Below are 27745 nucleotides of genomic sequence, written 5' to 3'. Positions count from 1 at the left end.
TGGAAAGGGGAGATAGGGGAAGCCAGGACAGATAAACATGCTAAGCCTAGTACATACAAGGTTGTGCAAGTGAGCAGACAGAAGTGCGAGGGAGGCGGGGGGGGGACAAGTGCACCCAGTCCAGCAGGGGCCAGGGTTAAGTGCAGAGTGGGTGTCACTCTCATGGAACGTATTCCAAGTGCAGCAATGCAAGCAGAGTCTGGGGGCCCAGAGGCAAGTGCAGGAATGGCGGGGGAGCCGGGGACCAGGCGACCAGTCAGCTGACTGAAAAAGGTTGGGGATGAGAACGAAGGAGGGAGGCAGGAGAGAAGAGAAAGGAGGTTAGCAAAGGTTAGGAAGACAGAAGGAGGAAGAGAAGAGGAATGTCTTGAAGAGTTTTTGGAACTTAAGGAGGTCCGGCTCAAGACGGAGAGAAGCAGGTAAGCTGTTCCAGAGGGAGGCACCAGCAGATGAAAAGAATGTACGCCCAAATCTCTGTTTGGCAAAGCGGCCCACTGCAGAGAGTTGGAGGAGGCCGGGCAGAGTGTTCTGGAAGGAGAGTATTTAGGAAGAGAGTGTTGTATATAGTGGGGCCACGGCCCCAGAAAGCATTGTGGACTATGCAGAGGGACTTGATCCTTGCAGCCACGGGGATCGGGCTTGAGGCCAAGGATAAGTCTTGCGGTTCTGTTCTGGATAGGTTGAACAGGTCGAAAAGTAGAGGTGGGAAGATTGCAAAAGAGACTGTTGCAGTAGTACAGTCTGGAGAGAACCAGGGCTCTGGAGACAGTGAGCCTCTGGGGGAAGGTGAGAAAAGGTAGAATACCTCTGAGGAGGTGCAGCTGGTAGTGGGACTTTTTGGACGTGTCCGAGATGTGAGAAGAGAAGGAGAGAGTAGAGTCGAAGATGACCCCCAGATTTCTTGCCCCACTAGTGGGTGAGGGTGCAGGACCATGGGTGGTCAGCCAGAGTTAAAGTGGAAAACGGGAGCAGGTGTCCCTATGAGGACGATCTCTGTCTTACTGGCATTAAGGCAGAGATCATTAGCAGCCCACCAGGACTGAATTGTGGACAGTCAGGGATGAGCGAGGAGGAGGAAGAGGCCAAGGGTAGCCTGATTTAGTTAATCTACCAGTAACAACAACACTCTTGCCTTGCAATGTTATGTTAAGAATTTGTATACCGCGCTTGCCATTACCTCTTCCACGAAGTGGCATGGTTGGAATATCGAACCTACCAATGCCAGGTGTAATAGGAAACTTGTACACATGGCTAACGTATAGCAACCATTGAAATATATGCATACTGACTCCTAATACCTTTGAAAAACACCTAAGCAAAATGGCATCTGATATTTTTAACACACGAACATTTAACAAGATTTAAAAACATAGGAATGTTAAGCGTTTAGAGTAATCCCAAGTGCTTCCTTATAGGTACTCTCAACAGCACAGAAATCTGTGAACTTTGAATGGCAGAGTAGAACATGCCCATAAGAAATATAGAATCCCATGCAAGTATATTTAGAAAGAAAACAGTAACTGCACAATAGTCGAATTAGCGACTAGAAAGGATTTACAACAACATTGTATGGACAATATATGGCTTTCAAAATAAGCATTGGCAAAGACATTCGTTTTGGCCTATCTATAAGCATTGTACATGCATTGACATCATCACCCCAGGTACCCACACTATTCACAGCCATTTCCGTCATACATTAAGCATTAAGTAATGGCATGATCTACTTTAGTGCTTACATTGCATGCAAGGCATCGCTATCCTATTGCAAGTGATGCCATCAAAAGTCCCAGTAACTCGCACCATTTCAAGGTTTTGTTATGAAAATCCAAAGTAATCAAATTGCCATTAGACCACCAGGTACTTGGTACATCCAATGCCCAGGTAGTCACACAATTATCAAAGATGTGCACAGTTAGCATATTAGTGCCAAGTTCCCCCTTGACTAATTAGCACAGCTGGGTAAAATTTCAATACATTCAGTAAGCAAAGCAATGACAGATTTCATTACTTGCAATTAACAAAGAAGTACCAGGATCAATTATGCACAATTAGCAATGACATGCAAGGTCCCATTAAGACGAGTTTGGACAAAGTTTCATTATACCTATTTAGCATAGAGAGACTGATACTATTATGCACAGCAATGGCACGTTCATTGATATCCAGTCCACGTAGTAGGATTATATTCAATGTTCACAGTTATTACAGTAACCCTTACAGCCACCTGCAAGCACAGTAAGTCAAGACTGTAGTGTTCCTAATTAGCACGGCATGGGGTTTATTTATGTTGTGCTGAGGGCAGTGTGTGTGTGGGTGACTTACACTGCAGTGGGTGGTGGTTATGTGTGAAAAGCAGTGCTGCTGGTGGTATGTGTATGCAGTGCTGAGGGTGGGGTATATGTGTGTGTGTAGTGCTGGAAGTAGTTTGTGTATGTTTTTTTAAACCTTGAGGAACTTTTTTTGTGAAGATATCGTCTGTTTGTACCTGCGCGACTTATGTTGTTTGTTCTTTGTGATTATCGTACTTTCTTTATATATTTGTAGTTCTTCCTATATTAGCCAATTGTTTGTCGCATGGGTGAAGGCCACGACGGAGACAATGAGTCCCTAAACTCCGTCTGTAAATAATACAGGAGTTTTTTGTGTATGTGTGGGCAGTGTTGGAATGACGGGTGGATCTGCATGTAGTACTAGGGGCTGTGTGCTGTGCTGGCAGTGATGTGTGGTGCAGTGTCAGTCTAAGGTGGTGTGTGTGCATTGGCTTCATGTTTGCATGTGTGTAGAGCAGTGATGCTGGTGGTGTGTGGGTGCAGTGATTGGGATATGTGTTCATTGCAGTACTCGAAGTGATGCGTATGTGCATGATTCAGTGTAATGATGTAACAGTGTGTGTGTGAGAGAGAGTGTGTGTAGAGCAGTTCTAGGGCTAGTGTGTGCGGTGCCTTTTTTGTGGGTGTGTGTGTGTTTGCACTGCAGGAGATGAGTGTGTTCAGTGCTAAGCGATTTTGCTACTGTATAGTGCTAGAGCAGTGTGAGCAGTGCACATTTTCCATTGCCGTCATTGTCCCTTCTGTTTCATGACAGGCATCAGACATACCTGGCTTGTGTGTTCATTTAGAGATCAGTCCTAATGGATCAGGTCTTACCAAAAACTGAGTTCTGAATTCAAGTAGAAGTAAATGTACATACATATTTTGTTTAACCGTCATGTCTGCTAACTGCTACGTGTTAACTGATATATCTCTGTGTACAAACACCCATTCTATTCCTGGTTTTCGGGCGGCCATTCACTCTTTGGGGGTCATTGAGGGTTTGCCAGCATCCTGGTAAATCCGACGGGATACAGAGAAATAGAATTAGCATTCCCGCCACCTGATCTCCTGGGATTACCAGGTATTACAGGACTCCATGGTGGGAATTACCCAAATTACTGGCACCAGTGGCAGTAATTCCGGACGTTTTTTGCCACTAGGGGCCTGATTTTGCTCTTGGCTGGAGGTAAATCAGTGAACTCCACCAGCAAACTTGTAGTTTCTCGGTGCAGCAAAAGTTCTAGTGGCGGTCACTTCTACCAGCGTTTCACCCACAATGGGAACCTTATTATGACCCCCTTCCTCTTCTAAAGTGCATTGGGCCTCATTACCAGTCTGCCAGTAACCGCCAGTGCTACCGGCGGGTTACCGGCAGAATCGCCTTACCGTTACTGGCACCCAATATCCCGGTGTTACAGGGATATTATGGGCTGGGATATTATGGACTCCAGCAACAGCTGTAAGTTTCCATTCCATGAAGTCCGATAGGACTCCATGTAATGGGAACCACTGAAACACTGGCACTGTTGTTAACGGTGCCAGTGTTTCAGTGATTACTCTGCCGGTAGGGGCCTGAACTTGCAACAGGTTGGCCTTACTGGTAGTTTACTGCCCCTATCGGTCAGAGTATGCCAGCCTGGGAAAAAGAGCCAGTAGTACCGGCCGTTTTACCAGCATTTTTCGGCTTACTCCTAATGAGGACCATTGTCTCTTTTTAGTTTGGGCTAAATAGCATATGAGGAGGGACACAAAGCTTGTAAGTGTTTTTTGGTTATTGGGCCACCCATTGAATGCCCATGGCCATGCTAATCCCTATACCTGTTCCCACCCAGTGCATGTCCCTCCCCGCCCAAAACCATTCCTCATGGGAACTCTTTGAGCTCACTTTAATCAAGCCTTACCATCAAAACTTTGCACAATGTTTTTTCAAAGCAGTCTTCTGAGAACTAATGACTTCATTGGCATTGTAAATGCATTATGGTTTCATTGAAATGTCTTAACAAGGTCTGGCCTCAGCCACTTTTTTTTATAAACAGTATGCCTGTCCTTAGTTGAATTCCTCTTAAAAACTAGCATTGGCAACGTCAACAGTTTTGGCTTGTATATAAGTATTAGGCATTTACCAGAAACTGATAGTAGATGCCCCTGTACTCGCACCATTTTGTACCTGCTACCATCAATACCCAGTTGATACCACTAAGGCAGTGCCTGTAACTACCTTTCACATGACAAGACAAAAGCCCAATCTGTTGGCATTGCCTATGCTTGTTAGAGTGATGAGGCTCAGTTCCTGACTATGGAGGCATGAACATTTTTGTTCATGAGTGACAGAGCATTATACTCCTAATGTTAAACAAACCCACAGATTGTGGCATTTTGCCCGTTTAGTATACATACTAGCTTTCAATGCACACTGTATGGAGCCGAAAATAGAAACTTGAAGTGGCCATACATGTTGAGCCATTATTGTCATCTCAAACCACCTTCAAGGTGGAAAAGAGGAAAAGACATGTGCAAGGAAGACAGTTTACTTGCAGTAAATCTATAAAGCCATTAACACTTAGGAAGGATAGCTCAGGGGCAACGCGTTTGTCTTGGAAGCAAGACAACGCAGCGCAACACAGGTCCAAATCCCGATCCCGTGCTTAGTCAAGTCTCGCAGTCCTGTTCTGGATAAGTTGTAAAGGGTGAAGAGTAGAGGTGGGAAGATTTAGAAAGAGGCTGTTGCAAAAGTCCAGCCTAGAGAGGACCAGGGCTCTGGAGACAGTGAGCTTCTGGGGGAAAGTGCGAAAAGGAAGAATAACTCTGAGGAGGTGCAGCTGATAGCGTGACTTCTTAGAGTCGACAGAGATGTGAGGAGAGAAGACGAGGGTGGAGTCGAAGATGACCCCAAGGTTCTTAGTCTCACAGGTGGGAGCAGGTAGAGGGTCCCGGGTGGGTGGCCACAGTGAGAGAGGGAAGGCGGGAGCAGGTGTCCCAATGAGGAGGATCTCAGTCTTACTGGCATTAAGGCAGACATTGTTGGAGGCACACCATTTCTGAATTGCTGACAAACAGTAGGGTATGAGAGAAGGAGAAGAAGAGGCTGAGGGGAGCCTGAAAGAGAGCTGAGTGTCATCCACATAACACTGAAAGTTAGAGCAGAAGGTAGAGATGTAGTGTGCTAGATGTACCAGGTTGTGATTAAAGATCCAGGGAGAAAGGTTCGACCCCTGGGGAACACCACAAGTAGAGAGAGGGTTAGAAGAGAGGAAAGATCCAAGTTGGACCTGGAAAGGTCCATCAGTGAAAAAGGAGGTCAACCAGGCAAGGGCCTGACCAGAGATGCCCAGGTTGTCACAGAGACGATTGAGCAGGATGGCATGGTTGAACCTGTCGAAAGCAGAGGATAGATAAAGGAGAATGAGGACAAAAGGAAGGTAGAGTCAAGATTGGAGAGCAAGTCTTCACAGGTGTTCAGGAGAGCAGTTTCCATGCTTCTGGCTGCTCTGAAGCCAGACTGGTGGTCATGGAGACAACCAAGAGATTCAGTATGTAGATTAAGCTGGGAGATGGCCATCTTTTCCAGGAGTTTCCCCAGGAAAAGAGTTATGGAGATGGAGGCGATAGTTTGCCGGAAAGGAAGGATTGGCAGAGGGCTTCTTAAGAAGAGGTTGCACAATGTGCTTAAGGGGGAGGGGAAGGTTCCAGTGGCAAAAGAGTGATTCCAGAAATCGGCCAAGGCTGGAGCAAGGGTGTCGATGTGGTCCTTAATAGTTCTGGAGGAGCAGGGGAGCACCTGCTTTGATGAGAGTTTCATAGATCGGACTTGTCTAGAAACATCATCAGGAGTGAACAGAGGCAAGGAGGAGAAAGGAAGAGGAAAAACGGCCAGTGAGGGGCCTGGAGTGGGAGAGGGAGAGGAAGAGGAGGTAGAGGAAGAGAGAGTGGACAGGATATCCTGAGTTTTAGTGGTGAAATGAGATGCCAAAGCCGTGCAAAGCGCCTCAGAGTGATCAGGAGAGGTAGAGACTGCAGCAGGATTGGCCAGCTCTTTGCAGATTTTGAAAAGTTTGGTTGGGTTGCTAGTGGCCGCTGAGATGCAGGCTTGGATGTAGGCTCCCTTCTTAAAAAGGACAGAGAGTCTGTATTGCCTTTGAAGCAGGCGGCAGGCCAGTTTGTCAGAAGATGCGCTTGATGGCCTCCACTTCCTCTCAGCCACCCTACACTTGCGCTTAAGGGTGACGATGTCAGAATCGTACCAAGAGTTGCACTTGGGTGCAGGATTGAAACAGATCCTCATGACAACGACAAGGCCATCATGAGTGTTAGAGATAGGGATATGAGGATTGGAAAGTGCTGTGTCACAGTGTGAGTCAGCCAACGGTGTAGGAGGAGGAGTGAGCCCTGAGGCGGGGATTATAGCATCCAAATGGATGTTAAGGTCTCCGAGGAGGAGAAGTTGAGTGGTAGAAGCAGGGAGGGAGGAGAAGAGGTCAGCCCACTCGGAGAGGAAGAGGTTGACCTGGCCAGGTGGCCTGTAAATGGTGGCCACAGTGAGAGAGAGGCCAGGAGAGATAGAGAGCCTGCAGATCAGGTATTCAAAGGGGGAGTAGGCCTGCGTAGGAATGAAAGAAGCTGAGATTCATGGCAAAATGTCATATGAAATAGAAAGGCAAGAAGCATTGTACCGTAAATGTGCCTCATTGCAAGCTTGCCTTTCCGGAAACAAGGGTGCCAGTAAGCTCACTGGCACCCTTGTTTCTAGACCGGCAAATTAGGAGTCTGCCTGCTGGGGCCACTGTACCCGACAGGTCTGACCCTGCTGGGCTCAGCGGCCACGGTAGGCACACCGGTCACGGAAGCACCAGCACTATTAACAACCGTTCCGGCGCTTCCGATGTTAAGGTTTTCAATCAGGCGATACACCCTGGTCTCAGCCTAGTATGCAGCGTACAACTGAAATGCTTATTTTATTATATATATGTAGGTTCAATATTTGAGCGATACACCACTCATATCACACACCCTTTTCAAATACCCCGGGTCACAATGGACCAGGAACCAGGCTGGTAGCTAAAGGTAATATTTATTTAGAAATTCAAGAAAATCACACACTTTTTAATATGGGGCAGCAATCACCAATGGGGTGATTAGAACGATATGAATGTAAGCAATGCACTTAGTTTAACCTTCTATTGACACAACTACAAAACACCAGGGAATAGGAGCATTGTTTTTATGTTAGGTAAGATAGCACTGGAGATAGAATTTCCCCTTGCAATGTTCCCTCAACCCACAAATAATCAATTTTAAGTGCATGAATAGAAGCAGCAGGTAATCAGGAATGATAAATAAGAAACAGAATAGAAATCCAACTTTCCCTCCCCAAACAAGAGAGAAAAACGGATTTAAAACCTGGCAATGCTAAAATGACACTCGGAAATGGCTGGATAAACAATTAATGTGTCTAAACCTCTAGAAACAAAAACAATTCTTTACTGGAGCAACACTGGAAAGATACTAGCAATCACAAGCAATGTATTGAGCAAAAGCATACAAATTGAAATTGAATGGAAGATTGAAAACCATTTATAACCAAAATGACACGTTGTAAAATTACACACTTTTGCAAATCCCACCTGAATTTACCAAAACGTTTTTTAATAAAAACGGTTGAAATATTGTGGTTTTTGGGTTGAGGGGTAGCTATGCATCCTAGGTACAATATGAAAGTGAAATGAGGTCTCTAGCTGTTAAATTGAGTGAGTTATGCCAGATAAAATGAGGTGCGTTTTTGGAAAAATAAAGGCGCGAAAAAGGAACAGAAATCAATTTTGACAAGTACAGTTTTTCTCAACACTGCGGCATTCGGGCTAGACGACCAGATCGAGACACAGTAAGCTCTGGGGTTGATCCGCGGAATCAACCCTAGCACCTCTGCGCCCACCCTGGCGGACCAAGTCCGATTACCTGAGGGAGGACTAAGGGCTTAGGATTTCACAAGACAAAATTATTAAAGATATTGGCGCTAGCACAAGGAATCAAAAGCAGGGTTTCAAGAATGATTGAGACAATATTACAGTTATCAGGATGAGTATTGGAAGACTTAGAGATTGGGAAAGAACAAAGCAAGGCAAGGTTTACTATGTTTCTATAGTTCCTAGAAACTCACAGTCCACTTTTTGTTTGGATTTTGGTCAGTCAGTGCTCTGGATCACCACACAGATCTGGTCTAAAACAGAGTAGCCAGACAAACCCAGCGGGGCAGAGTTAGCTGGGCAGGCACTGGTTACCAAAGGATAGTTCTTCTGGACTGGCAGTTCTGGTTACTGGATACTATAGAGCATCAGGATAGCAGGATAGCAGTGAGTGGCAGCAAGCCAGGGAAATTCAGGATGCTTCCCCAAAACCCCACAGCACTGCCCTTGGTTATGGGTATTATTTTAGAAGTGAGGCCTAGCTGAAGCAGGATCAGCAATTGCTTGGCCTTATGGTTGGGATCTGGAGTTTAGATGGATAGATGCAAGATGAAGACATGAACAGACAGGAACAGGACGCTGGCGTAGGAATCAGGAATCAGTGTGTATCCTGAGTGCTAATCAGGTGCCCTTATTTATAATGCCAAATGACATAATTACAGTATATGACAGGGGCAGGATTCACTACCCATGCGCCTAACAATAGGATTGGGCATTGGCATAGTCGCCGCCTTGCTCACAATTGGTTGGATATCAGAAAAGTGATGTCATGTTTATGAGGTGATTTTTACTGTATCTAGAAACTCCCACATTTCCTTTACTGAAAATCCGATTTTGCAAAAAACAGAGATTTATGCAGTGGCCACCTCTTAGTAAATCAGATACACAGGTTACATATTTTGTGCAGCACAAATTTGTCCAAATCTCCAGTCTGTGCGACCTTGTTTCGTCTTTCGGACACATTTTGGTAATTTTACACATTAAAGATTTGGCCCACAATTCCCCAATTTTATAGACAGATACGAATTGTCTCCAGGGATTTATGTACAAAATTTGACATTTGGAACATGGATGCTTTTCTGGTAATACAACATATCTCACCGTTTCTGTCCAGAGTGTGCCACGAGATTCTACCAAGTTTTCAAACACAGCCCACAATTCCACTTTTACGCTGTGAAAATTCCACGTTTACCAATTTTGACAGCTGAGATATAAGTATTTTTAAAGTTCTTTATAAAATAGTCTTAAGACAAACGGGAATCATTGTCATTTTTTTCTTCCCAGCTAATACCAACTAGCAGTTTCTTCCAAGCAGGATGGGGGGGCCTCTTTCTTAATCGAAGGTTTGACAGGTTAGTGTCCCAGGACTGCTATTGTCCCAGCCTGGAGCAAAGACGAATGTCTGATGAGCTTGGGAACGGTCATTGTCCTATCCCATTCAAAGTATTGTCAAGATGGTACTTCGCACCTAAGTGCCCTGGATTTAGGGTGTATCTCCCTGCCTAGGAGGAGTTTCATAGCTGGCAACTGGAATCACAGGTTTCTGAGAGCTTGCAACTCCAGTCTATGTGTTTTAAATTGTTTAATTTCTTACTTTGTCTTGAATTAACCCAACCTATGACAGAAGATATCCTATGTGTGTATTGTCACCACTAACTTAACTCCTTTACATTGCTAAGTAAGCAGGCTTTCATTAACAATTGAGTTTTAAACAGGTCATTTTTTTTTCTCTTCAGTCAACACAGCCCATTTTTCCACGTGTCAAAAACTGCTATCATTTCTTTCTTTAATTCGGTTTGCAGCTCCTCAGATTGCCACTGTCTTGGCAGCTGTAGTCATTTTCCTTGCAGAAGGACTCTTATCTAAAGTATAGATACAATTCTCCTTGACCTGGCTCAGAGGGTAAAAAGTCTCTTTGAACTGCTGCGCCTGGATACGTTTTGTCAAGAAATAAATGTGTGTTTCCCGTGCGAGTGAAAATGAAGTTGCTTTTGATTTCTCAGAGAGCTGGTTTTAACTGGGCCTTTTTACTCACAGTGGTTTCAGAATGACAGATGAAATTGGCCTCAAAAGTAGCATTTTGAAAGGGCGAAAACGGTTTCATTTTGAAGGGGATTTTGGCTTTTGCAGCAATGGCAGGCTTTCCTTTTCACTTGATTCCATATATGTTTCAGAACACACTGGCCTATTTTTCAGTGTGTCCCCTTGTTCCATTTTGCCCAAAGTATGTGAGGCAAAATGGTGCAGCCATTTTTCTGTTGTTGCTGCCAAAAGCAGTTTGGAGGTCCTGGTGCGCACAGGAGCCAGCGCAGCCAGGTTACTGTTTCTTGCGCAGCCAGGTTACTGTTTCATTACCATACAGTCTATGAGATCCCCAATATCCCCAATATATGCATACTGACTCCTAATACCTTTGAAAAACACCTAAGCATAATGGCATCTGATATTTTTAACACACGAACATTTAACAAGATTTAAAAACATAGGAATGTTAAGCGTTTAGAGTAATCCCAAGTGCTTCCTTATAGGTACTCTCAACAGCACAGACATCTGTGAACTTTGAATGGCAGAGTAGAACATGCCCATAAGAAATATAGAATCCCATGCAAGTATATTTAGAAAGAAAACAGTAACTGCACAATAGTCGAATTAGCGACTAGAAAGGATTTACAACAAAATTATATGGACAATATATGGCTTTCAAAATAAGCATTGGCAAAGACATTCGTTTTGGCCTATCTATAAGCATTGTACATGCATTGACATCATCACCCCAGGTACCCACACTATTCACAGCCATTTCCGTCATACATTAAGCATTAAGTAATGGCATGATCTACTTTAGTGCTTACATTGCATGCAAGGCATCGCTATCCTATTGCAAGTGATGCCATCAAAAGTCCCAGTAACTCGCACCATTTCAAGGTTTTGTTATGAAAATCCAAAGTAATCAAATTGCCATTAGACCACCAGGTACTTGGTACATCCAATGCCCAGGTAGTCACACAATTATCAAAGATGTGCACAGTTAGCATATTAGTGCCAAGTTCCCCATTGACTAATTAGCACAGCTGGGTAAAATTTCAATACATTCAGTAAGCAAAGCAATGACAGATTTCATTACTTGCAATTAACAAAGAAGTACCAGGATCAATTATGCACAATTAGCAATGACATGCAAGGTCCCATTAAGACGAGTTTGGACAAAGTTTCATTATACCTATTTAGCATAGAGAGACTGATACTATTATGCACAGCAATGGCACGTTCATTGATATCCAGTCCACGTAGTAGGATTATATTCAATGTTCACAGTTATTACAGTAACCCTTACAGCCACCTGCAAGCACAGTAAGTCAAGACTGTAGTGTTCCTAATTAGCACGGCATGGGGTTTATTTATGTTGTGCTGAGGGCAGTGTGTGTGTGGATGACTTACACTGCAGTGGGTGGTGGTTATGTGTGAAAAGCAGTGCTGCTGGTGGTATGTGTATGCAGTGCTGAGGGTGGGGTATATGTGTGTGTGTAGTGCTGGAAGTAGTTTGTGTATGTTTTTTTAAACCTTGAGGAACTTTTTTTGTGAAGATATCTTCTGTTTGTACCTGCGCGACTTATGTTGTTTGTTCTTTGTGATTATCGTACTTTCTTTATATATTTGTAGTTCTTCCTATATTAGCCAATTGTTTGTCGCATGGGTGAAGGCCACGACGGAGACAATGAGTCCCTCAACTCAGTCTGTAAATAATACGGGAGTTTTTTGTGTATGTGTGGACAGTGTTGGAATGACGGGTGGATCTGCATGTAGTACTAGGGGCTGTGTGCTGTGCTGGCAGTGATGTGTGGTGCATTGTCGGTCTAAGGTGGTGTGTGTGCATTGGCTTCATGTTTGCATGTGTGTAAAGCAGTGATGCTGGTGGTGTGTGGGTGCAGTGATTGGGATATGTGTTCATTGCAGTACTCGAAGTGATGCGTATGTGCATGATTCAGTGTAATGATGTAACAGTGTGTGTGTGAGAGAGAGTGTGTGTAGAGCAGTTCTAGGGCTAGTGTGTGCGGTGCCTTTTTTGTGGGTGTGTGTGTGTTTGCACTGCAGGAGATGAGTGTGTTCAGTGCTAAGCGATTTTGCTACTGTATAGTGCTAGAGCAGTGTGAGCAGTGCACATTTTCCATTGCCGTCATTGTCCCTTCTGTTTCATGACAGGCATCAGACATACCTGGCTTGTGTGTTCATTTAGAGATCAGTCCTAATGGATCAGGTCTTACCAAAAACTGAGTTCTGAATTCAAGTAGAAGTAAAGGTACATACATATTTTGTTTAACCTTCATGTCTGCTACCTGCTACGTGTTAACTGATATATCTCTGTGTACAAACACCCATTCTATTCCTGGTTTTCGGGCGGCCATTCACTCTTTGGGGGTCATTGAGGGTTTGCCAGCATCCTGGTAAATCCGACGGGATACAGAGAAATAGAATTAGCATTCCCGCCACCTGATCTACTGGGATTACCAGGTATTACAGGACTCCATGGTGGGAATTACCCAAATTACTGGCACCAGTGGCAGTAATTCCGGACGTTTTTTGCCACTAGGGGCCTGATTTTGCTCTTGGCTGGAGGTAAATCAGTGAACTCCACCAGCAAACTTGTAGTTTCTCGGTGCAGCAAAAGTTCTAGTGGCGGTCACTTCTACCAGCGTTTCACCCACAATGGGAACCTTATTATGACCCCCTTCCTCTTCTAAAGTGCATTGGGTCTCATTACCAGTCTGCCAGTAACCGCCAGTGCTACCGGCGGGTTACCGGCAGAATCGCCTTACCGTTACTGGCACCCAATATCCCGGTGTTACAGGGATATTATGGGCTGGGATATTATGGACTCCAGCAACAGCTGTAAGTTTCCATTCCATGAAGTCCGATAGGACTCCATGTAATGGGAACCACTGAAACACTGGCACTGTTGTTAACGGTGCCAGTGTTTCAGTGATTACTCTGCCGGTAGGGGCCTGAACTTGCAACAGGTTGGCCTTACTGGTAGTTTACTGCCCCTATCGGTCAGAGTATGCCAGCCTGGGAAAAAGAGCCAGTAGTACCGGCCGTTTTACCAGCATTTTTCGGCTTACTCCTAATGAGGACCATTGTCTCTTTTTAGTTTGGGCTAAATAGCATATGAGGAGGGACACAAAGCTTGTAAGTGTTTTTTGGTTATTGGGCCACCCATTGAATGCCCATGGCCATGCTAATCCCTATACCTGTTCCCACCCAGTGCATGTCCCTCCCCGCCCAAAACCATTCCTCATGGGAACTCTTTGAGCTCACTTTAATCAAGCCTTACCATCAAAACTTTGCACAATGTTTTTTCAAAGCAGTCTTCTGAGAACTAATGACTTCATTGGCATTGTAAATGCATTATGGTGTCATTGAAATGTCTTAACAAGGTCTGGCCTCAGCCACTTTTTTTTATAAACAGTATGCCTGTCCTTAGTTGAATTCCTCTTAAAAACTAGCATTGGCAACGTCAACAGTTTTGGCTTGTATATAAGTATTAGGCATTTACCAGAAACTGATAGTAGATGCCCCTGTACTCGCACCATTTTGTACCTGCTACCATCAATACCCAGTTGATACCACTAAGGCAGTGCCTGTAACTACCTTTCACATGACAAGACAAAAGCCCAATCTGTTGGCATTGCCTATGCTTGTTAGAGTGATGAGGCTGCAGTTCCTGACTATGGAGGCATGAACATTTTTGTTCATGAGTGACAGAGCATTATACTCCTAATGTTAAACAAACCCACAGATTGTGGCATTTTGCCTGTTTAGTATACATACTAGCTTTCAATGCACACTGTATGGAGCTGAAAATAGAAACTTGAAGTGGCCATACATGTTGAGCCATTATTGTCATCTCAAACCACCTTCAAGGTGGAAAAGAGGAAAAGACATGTGCAAGGAAGACAGTTTACTTGCAGTAAATCTATAAAGCCATTAACACTTAGGAAGGATAGCTCAGGGGCAACGCGTTTGTCTTGGAAGCAAGACAACGCAGCGCAACACAGGTCCAAATCCCGATCCCGTGCTTAGTCAAGTCTCGCAGTCCTGTTCTGGATAAGTTGTAAAGGGTGAAGAGGAGAGGTGGGAAGATTTAGAAAGAGGCTGTTGCAAAAGTCCAGCCTAGAGAGGACCAGGGCTCTGGAGACAGTGAGCTTCTGGGGGAAAGTGCGAAAAGGAAGAATAACTCTGAGGAGGTGCTGCTGATAGCGTGACTTCTTAGAGTCGACAGAGATGTGAGGAGAGAAGACGAGGGTGGAGTCGAAGATGACCCCAAGGTTCTTAGTCTCACAGGTGGGAGCAGGTAGAGGGTCCCGGGTGGGTGGCCACAGTGAGAGAGGGAAGGCGGGAGCAGGTGTCCCAATGAGGAGGATCTCAGTCTTACTGGCATTAAGGCAGACATTGTTGGAGGCACACCATTTCTGAATTGCTGACAAACAGTAGGGTATGAGAGAAGGAGAAGAAGAGGCTGAGGGGAGCCTGAAAGAGAGCTGAGTGTCATCCACATAACACTGAAAGTTAGAGCAGAAGGTAGAGATGTAGTGTGCTAGATGTACCAGGTTGTGATTAAAGATCCAGGGAGAAAGGTTCGACCCCTGGGGAACACCACAAGTAGAGAGAGGGTTAGAAGAGAGGAAAGATCCAAGTTGGACCTGGAAAGGTCCATCAGTGAAAAAGGAGGTCAACCAGGCAAGGGCCTGACCAGAGATGCCCAGGTTGTCACAGAGACGATTGAGCAGGATGGCATGGTTGAACCTGTCGAAAGCAGAGGATAGATAAAGGAGAATGAGGACAAAAGGAAGGTAGAGTCAAGATTGGAGAGCAAGTCTTCACAGGTGTTCAGGAGAGCAGTTTCCATGCTTCTGGCTGCTCTGAAGCCAGACTGGTGGTCATGGAGACAACCAAGAGATTCAGTATGTAGATTAAGCTGGGAGATGGCCATCTTTTCCAGGAGTTTCCCCAGGAAAAGAGTGATGGAGATGGAGGCGATAGTTTGCCGGAAAGGAAGGATTGGCAGAGGGCTTCTTAAGAAGAGGTTGCACAATGTGCTTAAGGGGGAGGGGAAGGTTCCAGTGGCAAAAGAGTGATTCCAGAAATCGGCCAAGGCTAGAGCAAGGGTGTCAATGTGGTCCTTAATAGTTCTGGAGGAGCAGGGGAGCACCTGCTTTGATGAGAGTTTCATAGATCGGACTTGTCTAGAAACATCATCAGGAGTGAACAGAGGCAAGGAGGAGAAAGGAAGAGGAAAAACGGCCAGTGAGGGGCCTGGAGTGGGAGAGGGAGAGGAAGAGGAGGTAGAGGAAGAGAGAGTGGACAGGATATCCTGAGTTTTAGTGGTGAAATGAGATGCCAAAGCCGTGCAAAGCGCCTCAGAGTGATCAGGAGAGGTAGAGACTGCAGCAGGATTGGCCAGCTCTTTGCAGATTTTGAAAAGTTTGGTTGGGTTGCTAGTGGCCGCTGAGATGCAGGCTTGGATGTAGGCTCCCTTCTTGAAAAGGACAGAGAGTCTGTATTGCCTTTGAAGCAGGCGGCAGGCCAGTTTGTCAGAAGATGCGCTTGATGGCCTCCACTTCCTCTCAGCCACCCTACACTTGCGCTTAAGGGTGACGATGTCAGAATCGTACCAAGAGTTGCACTTGGGTGCAGGATTGAAACAGATCCTCATGACAACGACAAGGCCATCATGAGTGTTAGAGATAGGGATATGAAGATTGGAAAGTGCTGTGTCAGAGTGTGAGTCAGCCAACGGTGTAGGAGGAGGAGTGAGCCCTGAGGCGGGGATTATAGCATACAAATGGATGTTAAGGTCTCCGAGGAGGAGAAGTTGAGTGGTAGAAGCAGGGAGGGAGGAGAAGAGGTCAGCCCACTCGGAGAGGAAGAGGTTGACCTGGCCAGGTGGCCTGTAAATGGTGGCCACAGTGAGAGAGAGGCCAGGAGAGATAGAGAGCCTGCAGATCAGGTATTCAAAGGGGGAGTAGGCCTGCGTAGGAATGAAAGAAGCTGAGATTCATGGCAAAATGTCATATGAAATAGAAAGGCAAGAAGCATTGTACCGTAAATGTGCCTCATTGCAAGCTTGCCTTTCCGGAAACAAGGGTGCCAGTAAGCTCACTGGCAACCTTGTTTCTAGACCGGCAAATTAGGAGTCTGCCTGCCGGGGCCACTGTACCCGACAGGTCTGACCCTGCTGGGCTCAGCGGCCACGGTAGGCACACCGGTCACGGAAGCACCAGCACCATTAACAACCGTTCCGGCGCTTCCGATGTTAAGGTTTTCAATCAGGCGATACACCCTGGTCTCAGCCCAGTATGCAGCGTACAACTGAAATGCTTATTTTATTATATATATGTAGGTTCAATATTTGAGCGATACACCACTCATATCACACACCCTTTTCAAATACCCCGGGTCACAATGGACCAGGAACCAGGCTGGTAGCTAAAGGTAATATTTATTTAGAAATTCAAGAAAATCACACACTTTTTAATATGGGGCAGCAATCACCAATGGGGTGATTAGAACGATATGAATGTAAGCAATGCACTTAGTTTAACCTTCTATTGACACAACTACAAAACACCAGGGAATAGGAGCATTGTTTTTATGTTAGGTAAGATAGCACTGGAGTTAGAATTTCCCCTTGCAATGTTCCCTCAACCCACAAATAATCAATTTTAAGTGCATGAATAGAAGCAGCAGGTAATCAGGAATGATAAATAAGAAACAGAATAGAAATCCAACTTTCCCTCCCCAAACAAGAGAGAAAAACGGATTTAAAACCTGGCAATGCTAAAATGACACTCGGAAATGGCTGGATAAACAATTAATGTGTCTAAACCTCTAGAAACAAAAACAATTCTTTACTGGAGCAACACTGGAAAGATACTAGCAATCATAAGCAATGGATTGAGCAAAAGCATACAATTTGAAATTGAATGGAAGATTGAAAACCGTTTATAACCAAAATGACACGTTGTAAAATTACACACTTTTGCAAATCCCACCTGAATTTACCAAAACGTTTTTTAATAAAAACGGTTGAAATATTGTGGTTTTTGGGTTGATGGGGTAGCTATGCATCCTAGGTACAATATGAAAGTGAAATGAGGTCTCTAGCTGTTAAATTGAGTGAGTTATGCCAGATAAAATGAGGTGCGTTTTTGGAAAAATAAAGGCGCGAAAAAGGAACAGAAATCAATTTTGACAAGTACAGTTTTTCTCAACACTGGGGCATTCGGGCTAGGCGACCAGATCGAGACACAGTAAGCTCTGGGGTTGATCCGCGGAATCAACCCTAGCACCTCTGCGCCCACCCTGGCGGACCAAGTCCGATTACCTGAGGGAGGACTAAGGGCTTAGGATTTCACAAGACAAAATTATTAAAGATATTGGCGCTAGCACAAGGAATCAAAAGCAGGGTTTCAAGAATGATTGAGACAATATTACAGTTATCAGGATGAGTATTGGAAGACTTAGAGATTGGGATAGAACAAAGCAAGGCAAGGTTTACTATGTTTCTATAGTTCCTAGAAACTCACAGTCCACTTTTTGTTTGGATTTTGGTCAGTCAGTGCTCTGGATCACCACACAGATCTGGTCTAAAACAGAGTAGCCAGACAAACCCAGCGGGGCAGAGTCAGCTGGGCAGGCACTGGTTACCAAAGGATAGTTCTTCTGGACTGCCAGTTCTGGTTACTGGATACTATAGAGCATCAGGATAGCAGGATAGCAGTGAGTGGCAGCAAGCCAGGGACATTCAGGATGCTTCCCCAAAACCCCACAGCACTGCCCTTGGTTATGGGTATTATTTTAGAAGTGAGGCCTAGCTGAAGCAGAATCAGCAATTGCTTGGCCTTGTGGTTGGGATCTGGAGTTTAGATGGATAGATGCAAGATGAAGACATGAACAGACAGGAACAGGACGCTGGCGTAGGAATCAGGAATCAGTGTGTATCCTGAGTGCTAGTCAGGTGCCCTTATTTATAATGCCAAATGACATAATTACAGTATATGACAGGGGCAGGATTCACTACCCATGCGCCTAACAATAGGATTGGGCATTGGCATAGTCGCCGCCTTGCTCACAATTGGTTGGATATCAGAAAAGTGATGTCATGTTTATGAGGTGATTTTTACTGTATCTAGAAACTCCCACATTTCCTTTACTGAAAATCCAATTTTGCAAAAAACAGAGATTTATGCAGTGGCCACCTCTTAGTAAATCAGATACACAGGTTACATATTTTGTGCAGCACAAATTTGTCCAAATCTCCAGTCTGTGCGACCTTGTTTCGTCTTTCGGACACATTTTGGTAATTTTACACATTAAAGATTTGGCCCACAATTCCCCAATTTTATAGACAGATACGAATTGTCTCCAGGGATTTATGTACAAAATTTGACATTTGGAACATGGATGCTTTTCTGGTAATACAACATATCTCACCGTTTCTGTCCAGAGTGTGCCACGAGATTCTACCAAGTTTTCAAACACAGCCCACAATTCCACTTTTACGCTGTGAAAATTCCACGTTTACCAATTTTGACAGCTGAGATATAAGTATTTTTAAAGTTCTTTATAAAATAGTCTTAAGACAAACGGGAATCATTGTCATTTTGTTCTTCCCAGCTAACACCAACTAGCAGTTTCTTCCAAGCAGGATGGGGGGGCCTCTTTCTTAATCGAAGGTTTGACAGGTGAGTGTCCCAGGACTGCTATTGTCCCAGCCTGGAGCAAAGACGAATGTCTGATGAGCTTGGGAATGGTCATTGTCCTATCCCATTCAAAGTATTGTCAAGATGGTACTTTGCACCTAAGTGCCCTGGATTTAGGGTGTATCTCCCTGCCTAGGAGGAGTTTCATAGCTGGCAACTGGAATCACAGGTTTCTGAGAGCTTGCAACTCCAGTCTATGTGTTTTAAATTGTTTAATTTCTTACTTTGTCTTGAATTAACCCAACCTATGACAGAAGATATCCTATGTGTGTATTGTCACCACTAACATAACTCCTTTACATTGCTAAGTAAGCAGGCTTTCATTAACAATTGAGTTTTAAACAGGTCATTTTTTTTTCTCTTCAGTCAACACAGCCCATTTTTCCACGTGTCAAAAACTGCTATCATTTCTTTCTTTAATTCGGTTTGCAGCTCCTCAGATTGCCACTGTCTTGGCAGCTGTAGTCATTTTCCTTGCAGAAGGACTCTTATCTAAAGTATAGATACAATTCTCCTTGACCTGGCTCAGAGGGTAAAAAGTCTCTTTGAACTGCTGCGCCTGGATACGTTTTGTCAAGAAATAAATGTGTGTTTCCCGTGCGAGTGAAAATGAAGTTGCTTTTGATTTCTCAGAGAGCTGGTTTTAACTGGGCCTTTTTACTCACAGTGGTTTCAGAATGACAGATGAAATTGGCCTCAAAAGTAGCATTTTGAAAGGGCGAAAACGGTTTCATTTTGAAGGGGATTTTGGCTTTTGCAGCAATGGCAGGCTTTCCTTTTCACTTGATTCCATATATGTTTCAGAACACACTGGCCTATTTTTCAGTGTGTCCCCCGATTGTTCCATTTTGCCCAAAGTATGTGAGGCAAAATGGTGCAGCCATTTTTCTGTTGTTGCTGCCAAAAGCAGCTTGGAGGTCCTGGTGCGCACAGGAGCCAGCGCAGCCAAGTTACTGTTTCTTGCGCAGCCAGGTTACTGTTTCATTAACATACAGTCTATGAGACTGTATGGTTTTTGTTTTGACTTACATTTAACCGGCGCATGACTTCCCAGGCCACCAGACTTGTAATCTTCTGGTGGCACATGGAAGTCAGGCGCCAGTAAAGGTTTACGAGTCTGGTGGCAACCCGCTGCTAGCCCCGTCAGGGTTACCGCCAGTCTCGTAATGAGGCCCACTGTGTGAGTAAATAACAGTGACAAGACTTGGTTATGGTTGAATGAGGAAGTGTGTGTGTGTGTGTGAAGTAGGTGAGTAATGGTTCTTACTACGATGACTGCTGTAGGAGGTTCAGAGTAATTAGCAGTATTAGGTAATGCAGTATGTCGTTTTAGCATTGAAGGAGGTTCAATGGTGTTTGGTGATATGCTATAGTTATAGTTCATTGCAGGAGGTTCAATGTGTTAATAATTCCTTAATAGGATTTTCAAGTTGGAGCTGTGATGCCAGCTATGGACTTTCAGGAAATGATGGTATGTTTAAAAGGTAAAAGTGGACTCTGCAGCTAGAACATGCAGAGGCTAGAGGGTTGTATGTTGAGAACCTGAGGATGTGGGCTAGAATGAACCTGTTTGAGGATTTTCAGGTTAAGGGTGCAACCCAGCTATGGACTCTTAGAATGTTTTAATGTGTAAAAAGAAACGTTGATATCCATACATATGGTGTGAGAAAATGTAACATTCTGTGAGGAGATCTCATTCTCTGAGAGTGGTCGATGTGAAGAGATATCAACCTGAGTAGAAATGGGGGTACACCTTCCGTGAGAGTGGTTGATGTGAAGAGATGTCAACCCATGTAGTAAGGGGGGGCATGCCTTCCGTTCAAGTGGTTGATGTGGAGATATGTCAACCCGAGTAGAAAGAGGGGTACGCCTTCCGTGAGAGTGAATGATGTTGGAATGTGTCAACCCGAGTAGAAAGGGAGTATGACTTCCGTGATGTCTAGAATTTCACCTCTCGTTAAAAAGGCTCTATGTGAGAAGTGAAGTGTGGGTGAGTAGGTTTCTAGCACCACGTGATGTTCTCAAAGGAGGAGTGTTTGTTGTTGTAAGGTGCTTTCTTGCTTTGTATGAGGGTAAAAACATACAGCCTCCACTTGTTTTTGGTTTCTGCAGAGAGGTCTGTGCTGCCTCATCTCTATTTACAAGCTCTTTGCGTCGGTAACGTGCAGCTGGGAACTGATTGGATGTGAGTGAGTGATGTGTGAATACCCGTTGTGTGATGGATGTTTTGTACTATGTAAGGAAATGAGATGTGTTGTGAAGTGCTTGGTTGAGATATGGTGAGATCTGAAAGGTAGGGAGATATGTTGTATAGTGCTTTGGATGGATGCATGAGACTGGTGATTTAATAGAAAATGTTGTGGTATGAGTGAGAGAATGTTCTGTGTAAATGTTCTACACTCAGGCAGTTAAAGAGAGCTTGACTGGGTGATGGGTGCCAGTGAATCTTACTGAGACATCTTGATGTAACTTATTGTAACTTAACAAAGTAAGTTCCAAGTAACCTACCCAAAGTGCCTGAGGATCCTGCTTTATATCAGGTATATTTATATTTTATAATTTGTACATTGTCTACACCATGGAACCTACCCAAATGCCAAATTTCAGGTTTGTAGCATGTTGGGAAATATGCTGAACATTTTGAACAGACACACACACACACATATCCAAGCATTGCAGACCGGTTAAAAAAAACATCTAAAAAGAAAAGATGAGCATTTTGTTTTTTTGCATCTTATTCTTATTTGTGTTACTAGTTTGGTTCTCTGTGTTTTTGTTTTTTTGTGTTCAACTTTCAAAGTTACAGTTGTATAATGGCATTATTTGGTGCTTACAGTAATCTGTTAAAACGGTTGCAGCTCTTGTTTGTATTCGGTATATGGAAGGCTGGAAGACTAGAGGAATGGCCCTATCAACGTTCAATGCGTCCTACGATGTACCCGGATGCGAAGCCATGACGCGATGCGGAAGCGCAGACCGCGTTGGAGATTTCGTTCCGCGACGGAGAGGCTGGGGGTTTGCTGCACGTTTATTCATGGGCATGGAGGACAGGATGTCAACGGTGGCACTACAGGTGAGACTGGGCATGATTTATGGACGACGAGGGATGACCAACACGATGAGTTGATGCACACATCCATTATAGTCATTATACTGGTATTGGCTTTGACTGCAGCGGATAAGACGGGTTGCACTGTATCTGATGGTTCACGACATGTCGTGATGCCATGCAGTGTACGGATTGATGTTTTTGGATGGCAGTAATGAAAAAATGGTTCCTTAAAAGGTTATTTCTTGACTCAATTCTATGTCAGCATCACGTCTATTGGGGGCAGGGAATCGCCACCAAATGCTACCTCTTGGAACCAGTTGTAATGTCATGATGCTGTTGGGGTTGACTGGAGGAACACCTGTTGCTGTCTTGACAGACACTGCATGAATTACATGTATGCATTTGGAGTGCTTTCCCAGCTGAGTCATCATGCATCGGCTCCTATTTAGTGTTTCCTGTTGCCACAATCCAGTTTCTCTTGCAATTGTTTTATGCAGCAGTCACGCTTTTAGCATTTTAACCTTTCATGTTTCTTTCTTCAATACTTGCACTGGCTTGCTTATTTGTCACGATGTGGATTACATTTTGGTTGCTACATCATCTGATGACATTGTTTTAGGAATGCCCTGCTACTCTGTTACCTTGGTGCCCCCTGTGTGAGATCCTCTGAGGGTTGTGATGATTTTGGGAGGGGGGTACTGTGTGGAATGGATGGCATTTTGAATTTCCCTTTCAGAAGGAAGGGAAAAATAAGAAGGAGGAAGGACAGATGAAAAAGGAAAAGGACGAAGAGTTTAGTAGTTCAGGGCTGCTTATTTTGATTTTTTATGACTCGGGCTGAGCTGGAAAATGGGACAGGGTTGATTATTAATGTTTTCTGTATTGTAATAATGGGCGCAGGCTTTGGGGTATTTTCAGTTGGAGAAGTAGGAATGTTTGTAAATTTTGTAACTCAGTATCACCATACGTCGGCGTTAGGTGTAATGTTAAATCTAATCTATGTGTTTCATAATTGTATTTGTTTGTTTCTGTTTGTGTGTGTGGTGTTTATCTTTGTTGTTGTTTTGTGGGCACAGACACAGCTCTTCCTGACTAGATTCCCCTTACGTGCCATGAAACTTCTTGGTGTGGGTTTTGTTGCACAAAAAAGGAATATAGATGTCTGTTTTGTGTTTTCATTCTGGAAATACACACGGTCCCGGTGTTCTATATCAAAAATTGGTAGTGCTGGCCAAACTGATGGGGTTGTGGGAGAGATGTTGCTGCCCCTTTTTCAAGGAGGTCATTTCTTGTATGTATTGAATGCCATCTTCTATATAACTGTGAAATGTTGGTTATGGACTGTAATTTTGAATGCATACCGGGGTGACTGACATTGGAAATGAATGAATTGCGGCTGTGTTCGTGGAATTTTAAGGGACCTAATATACCAAGAAAGAGAAAGGAAGTACTGAATACTCTGAAGAGGGAAAGAATAGATATCGCCCTTATCCAGGAAACCCATTTACTGGATGATTCAAAACACCTTTTTAAAAATGCATGGTTTACCAAATCTGTTATGAATTGTTATACTACCAAATCAAGTGGAGTATGTATTCTGTTGCGCAAAGGACTATCTTTGCAAATGGAAAAAGTTGTGATAGATGGGGAGTGAAGAATAATTTTAATTGATGTTAAATGTGAGGAAAAGCTATTTACAATAGGTTCTATATATGGACCTTGTGCCAGTGGTAACCCTTTCTTTAGGAAACTGTCATTGCTGTTACGGGAAATGAATGGGGAGCACATAATTTTAGGAGGAGACTTTAATTGTGTGCTTGATGGTAAGATGGACCGTTCCGCAGATTGTAGATACACTGCTGAAAACATAAGTAGGGCATTCAATGAGCTTTTAGAAAATTTACATTTGGTGGATGCATGGAGGTTTTTTCATCAGAGAGAGAGAGAATTCTCCTTTTATTCACTGGTGCACGATTCTCACTCGCGGATTGATTACTTCCTGATTCCCGATAGGTTGGCTGACAAGGTTAAGGATGTGTCTATCAAGGAAAGGGGAATATCGGATCATTCACTGATGACGATGCAGTTGGGTTTGGGTCAGGATAGTTCAGGGTTTTCTAAGTGGAGATTGAAATCCTATATTTTACAAGAACAGGGGGTGGTTGAATCTTTGGAGGACTTCAGAAGGGATTTCTTTGAAATTAATATGGGCTCAGCTCCTGAGGTTATGATGTGGGACAGTTATAAGGCAGCCATAAGAGGGGAACTAATGAATATTACATCCCGTGTCAGGAGGAAGAGAATGGCTGACCTTAAGAAATAGGAAGAGGAGTTGGATGCGGCTCAGAAAAAATATGCATTATCGAAAAGTAATGGGGATAAGATTGTTGTGTGTGGATTGAGGGAGAGACTTAAGCAGGAAATGGATATTCAACATGAGAAAGGTATGTTTTTTTATGAGACAAAAATTTTGGGAGCAAGGAGATAAGAATGGTAGAGTATTAGCGAATAGATTACGTGGCCTCACGGAGAGTTCCTTTGTCCAAAAATTGGAGGGGGAAAATGGAGAATATAGAACCAGAAGAGGCGAGATATGCGAGGGTTTTAGGGAGTTTTATCGATCTTTTTATCAGGAGGAGCAATCTCCATCGTTGGATGCCATGGATTCTTTTGACAAAATTGTCCTACCACAGTTAAATGAAGATCAATCAGTAACGCTGGATGGTCCCATTACAGAGGATGAGTTGTTGGTAGCAATTAAACAACTCAATAAAGGTAAATCACCTGGCCTGGATGGTCTCCCTGTTGAATTTTACCAAGCATTGAGCGGAGTGCTGGTGTCATGCTTGAGCACTCTATATAATGGTTTTATGAGGGATGGGATAGTTTGTCCAACAATGAGAGAAGCATGTATTCTGGTTCTTCCAAAACCAGGGAAAGATTGAAAGGGGTGTGAGAATTACAGGCCGGTTTCACTCTTGAATGTTGTCCTTAAACTATTCACGAGGATATTGACTAACAGATTGGATGCTTGTATTGGTAACCTGATTAGTAGCTCTCAAGTTGGTTTTATGAGAGGTAGGTATGGATATGATCACATTTGAACGTTAATTGACATAATGGGGCTACCGAAAGAGAAAACTAGGGATACCTTGATGATTTTTATGGATGCAGAAAAGGCCTTTGATAGAGTTAATTGGTCTTTTTTGTATCATACCCTTAGGAAAGTGGGGTTTGGAGACACGCTCATAAACACCATTAGATCATTGCACTCTGGCATCAGTGCAAAGGTCTGGGTTAATGGAGTCATGTCTCTTCGTTTTTGCTGTTTAGGGGGACCAGGCAGGGATGCCCTTTGTCGCCTTATCTATTCAATCTGGCATTGGAACCCCTTATTAGGTACTTAGTGTAGGAACAGGGTCTACATGGCCTACGATTTGGCGATAGTGAAGTGAAGGTTTTGTGTTATGCTGATGACATGACTATTGTTCTGTCTAATCCAGCGGAGTGTTGTGATAGACTTAAGCAGATGTTTGATGAGGTGGGTCGGCTATCGGGTCACAAGATAAACTGGGGTAAAACAGTGGTCTTTCCATTGGATATTAGCCTGCCACGTAATGTTTCGGGTACATGGGACTGTCGCTGGGAAGTGGGTCCAATGAAATATCTGGGTGTTTATATAGTCTGTGATTGAGAAAAATGGCTGAGTTCAATGTGTCAAAAATACTGGAGGTTATTAAAAGGGACATTTTGAAATGGGGCCAGCTGAAATTGAGATTATGGTCGAAGGTTAACGCAATTAAAATGGTGCTTTTGCCAAAAATACTCTATATTTTACAATCCATCCCTTTGAAATTTCCGAAAAAGGTGATCTCCTCTGTTGATAAGGTTTTCCAGGGATTCCTTTGGGGGGACGGTAATAGACCAAAGGTTCCAAAGTACATTTTGATGCGTCCGGTGAAGGAAGGAGGATTTGGATATCCAAACCTACGTAATTATTGCACTGGATTTGTCCTGAAGAAATCGACCTCTTATTTCTGTGTATTTAATACTTATGTTCCTAATTGGCATATCATTGAACATGCTCAATGTTCACCTTATGCACTGAGTGAGGTGTACTCCATGTCTAGGTTGCCCAATTTGAAGGTGAAATTACCTATGATTAGCGCTAGTAGGGAGGCATTACAAAGCTTTTATGAAAAATAATGGGGACAATATTTGTTTGCACTATGATGCGTCCTTGTGGCACAATGTGGGGTTACAATGGATGAATACATCTTTATGCTGGAAAAGTTGGATTGATAAGGGCATACTTAAGATTCGGGATGTGTGGCAGAATGGTAGTATGATTCCGTTTGATCAATTGAGAGTGACCTTTGGGATTGGGGGTAGAGAACGGGAACGTTATAGGACTTTGAAATCCCTTTTGATTGAGAGAACGGGGATGTTGGATGAACCCATGGCAGAGAGACTGTCAATGGGTGAGATTGTTCTTTTTACCCCATATTACTGTATCTACGTATACTAATTTGATGCCAGTGGATGAGTTGGCGGTGGAAGCTTGGGACAAGCTTCGCCAAGCCTAGATGGAAGACCTTGACATGGTTATTTCTGAGAAGAAATGGGAATACGTAATTTGTGTGGGGGTGCGTGCGAAAATGGATTTGGAATGCGTTACATTCGGCAAAGGTTCCTTTATCGATTGTATTGGACGCCGTCTAAGATGGCGAGATTGGGTCTTTTGGACACTGATTCTTGTTGGGGGGGCGGATGTGAAGGTGGTACTTTGTTGCATATGATGTGGGTATGCTCCAGGGTGTCTGAATTCTGGTCTAATGTCTTAGATAGGTTGGACATTGTGGTGGATGAACAGCTTCCACGTACTTTCTCTTCGACAATTTTATTGTCAAATAGAGGGTGGGGGGACAGGGCCAGAGAACAAACAGACTGGATCAACAGAGTTTTGGTAGTGGCAACTAAGCAAATACTACATGCCTGGAAGTCGAGAAAGAAACCAAAAGTGGAGGAATGGTTATTGGATGTTCAGACCCTGTCGCGCTATGAAAAAGTTATGCTTTTGAAACAGGGTAGGGAGGACGTCTTTGGGGGATGTTTGATGATTTGTATGGTTGAATGTCCAATACCATGTATTAATTAGTCTGGTACATCATGAGGGGGGTTGATTATTGGTTATTTGGAATTGTCTGTTGTGCATGTCAATGTTGTCTTGTCTTGTTTGTGATGCATCAAATGTTGGTGAACTGGGTGTAGAATGGTACTTATTGCTCATTCATCCAAAAGCGGTACTGCATGTTTTCCTGAAAATGTTATGAATTTTTCTATCTAGATGTTATGTTAGGTTTCTCAGATGACGCTGCTGTTTGTTCTTTGTGTGTTATTTGAAATATCAAATAAAGTGGTTAAAAAAAAACACTTAAAAAACAAAATTAGAAATATTTATATTTTATACTTTTTACATTGTCTACATCATGGAACGCATATGTCAAATGTCAGATTTGTAGCATGTTGAGAAGTATGCTGAACATTTCGAACAAGACACACACATATCCACACATGTCCCCCTCAAAAAAAATAAGACAAAGGTATATTTATATTTTAAACTTGTTACATTGTTTACACCATCGTACCTACCCAGGT

General features: G+C 43.7%; 1 protein-coding gene across 1 annotated transcript in view; it reads right to left on the bottom strand.

Moving 5' to 3' along the window:
* GOT1L1 (glutamic-oxaloacetic transaminase 1 like 1) overlaps positions 1-27745 on the bottom strand; it is an 874697-nt gene that overhangs the window by 871 nt on the left and 846081 nt on the right. The window lies entirely within an intron of this gene.

The sequence above is a fragment of the Ambystoma mexicanum genome, chromosome 10 (genome assembly GCF_040938575.1).
Source record: "Ambystoma mexicanum isolate Mex_15411 chromosome 10, UKY_AmexF1_1, whole genome shotgun sequence".
NCBI classification, from domain to species: Eukaryota; Metazoa; Chordata; class Amphibia; order Caudata; family Ambystomatidae; genus Ambystoma; species Ambystoma mexicanum.
Note: the sequence above shows the minus strand (reverse complement) of the source record. Positions and strands in the feature narration are given on the sequence as shown.